Source organism: Leopardus geoffroyi, chromosome C1 (genome assembly GCF_018350155.1).
Source record: "Leopardus geoffroyi isolate Oge1 chromosome C1, O.geoffroyi_Oge1_pat1.0, whole genome shotgun sequence".
Taxonomy (NCBI): domain Eukaryota; kingdom Metazoa; phylum Chordata; class Mammalia; order Carnivora; family Felidae; genus Leopardus; species Leopardus geoffroyi.
The window spans coordinates 107,547,805-107,550,107 of NC_059328.1; the positions used below are offsets into that span (position 1 = coordinate 107,547,805).

The 2,303-nt window shown below is 41.5% G+C and overlaps 1 long non-coding RNA gene across 1 annotated transcript; it reads right to left on the minus strand.

Moving 5' to 3' along the window:
- Nucleotides 1–575: 575 nt before the first annotated feature.
- Nucleotides 576–1,977, minus strand: LOC123596707. Its single transcript, XR_006711817.1, has 2 exons — nt 1,921–1,977; nt 576–1,194 (listed from the first exon to the last, which is right to left on the minus strand). It is a non-coding gene; the product is annotated as an uncharacterized LOC123596707 (long non-coding RNA).
- Nucleotides 1,978–2,303: the final 326 nt, after the last annotated feature.

Sequence of the window (2,303 nt, forward strand, 5' to 3'; positions counted from 1 at the left end):
GAATACTCCAGTAATACAAAAGTTTCTCTGAAATATCACATAAAAAATAAAGTGAATTAGAAAGGAAAGAGAATAATGGAATATAAAAGGGTAATAAAATTCAAGAATCTTCATGTTTCCTACACTAGTTATGTCTGAGCCACTTTCAGGTTGGAGCAAACCTGGTGGTGGTGGCGATGGAAATGGTGGTGGTGATGGTGATGGTGATGAGACAATGGCAGTCTGCTGCTTCATTGAGTGCTTATTATGTGCCAGGCTTTGTGCCAATTAAATTAGACACATTCATTCAATTTTATGCCTGACAAGTTTGTAATGTAAATATTATTTTCTCCACTTTGTAGTAAAGGAATTAAAATCCTGAGACGTTAAATAATTTGTTCTCCAAATCAATCAATAGTAATTAAGGAAAATAACAGATTCTAAATTACATAGAAGTAATCTTTGATGTGATCCAAAATTCAGATAACACTGATTATGAGACCTTAGGCCTTGGGATGAAAGGACAGAAATAAACCACAATGATGGTATGATATTGCTAAAAACCAGGTGTAAAAAGAAAGAAAATATTTATCCCATCACAACAAAAGTGCACTTTATTCAGAAATTAAAGAAAAGTGACAGTGGCCCAGGAAGTAGAAAGTCCTGGTCTGGGCACAGACAGTCGCAGGAGACATCCAGAGAATCCTTTGCTGACACCCCACAGAGAGCTGCTGCCCTTCCTTCTGACGCCCTGGGGTCTGGCACAGCTGAGGACCACCCTTTTGCAGCTGCCTCTGGGAGAGTAATGGTATCACAGCCTTGGGAGGAAACCTTTCCCTCTGTGATGCAGTAGTTGTCACAGATATGGTACAGGCTACAGAGGGAAGCTTCCTCTGTACCCAGGTTAGGCTTTGAAAAGAAGGTAAGTGGAGCTGTGGAATTAGGTGAGCCAGTGTCTTTATCCTTCCTGGTCCTGATGAGTCCTGAAGCTGCTACTTGTTCTTGAATGGGCACTTCTGCTGGCACTTTGGAGGTGGGCATGGCTCAGGACACCTTGGCGGTAGGCAAGGCTCTGGGCACTTTGGAGGTGGGCAAGGCTCTGGACACTTTGGAGGTGGGCAAGGCTCAGGGCACTTAGGTGGGCACATGGGAGGTGGCTGGCAGGGTTGCTTGCACTGCTGCTGTTGATAAGACATCTTTCTGGGATTTTAGAATCTGAAAGAAAACATGTGACAGTGTTCAAAAGAAGGGACTTTCCCAGAGCGAGAAAGCAAAGCTTATGCAAAACTTTGACATATTCTCTCTCCAATCTCTAAGAATATCCTTTAACCTTGTAACTCCCTTTTTATGACTTTCTAGCTTCTCTCTTCCTCTTTAGCGAATTGCTTCATCAGCCCACAGAAAGTGCTCTATTTTCTCATATCATTTTTCCAAAGAAAATATCTCTGTTTGAAAGAACTAAGTAATGTTATTTGCATGACAGAAACATCTTTGAGAAGGCAGTCACACGTTCTGAAATCCTGGGCAGCCTCACAAACAATCTCCATCATCATTATCTCTTGTGAGGTCCCAATAAACTGGCATAGGTACAGAACAAAGGGCCACTCAATAAGAATACAATGGCTTCATACCTTCTAAGACATAAACCTTTGAAATCACAGTAGGAGGGACACCAAAAATATATAGAAAAGAGAAAAGTACTTTGTTCTTTTTTCCTCTTATCAAAGCTTTACTATTAATTTCTTTTTCCATAGGGGATGTCAAACTATCTACCAAAAAACAAATGAAAACAGTATATCATTGTGCCCAGATACCAAGTTTCCATCACCTATGGAGCGTTGAACCAATGATCCTAACTTTGGAGCAACTGAGCTTGCTGGCCACAGATTAAATTCAACATTTGAGAGCACCAAAACACAGAACTCAAGAAATCAGACTCACCAAGCTCTCCGAAATAGATCAGGACTCGAGTACCAGAAGGATGGTAGTAGTCCCATGTAGGGGATCTCTTTATAGGGCTTGCTGCCCCACCCAGGAGGAAGTGGGATTGCCTAAAACTGGCCTCGTCCAATAATTTCCCAACTAAAATGCAAATCCACCCATAACTTGCTAGACAGGGACTCTGCAAATAGGAAATATCCTGCTCTAAGATTTCTTCACTGGGTTACGTGTTCATGACACAGAAACCCTAAGCTCTTAGTTTAAGTGACTTGTTATAGCAGAGGAATTTCAGGGATTCTCTAACTGGTGGTCAAAGGCTCTTTTTGATTGGGGAAGATGATTCTCTCTTTTATCTTTCGTGTTCCCTGAATCATAACACTGCC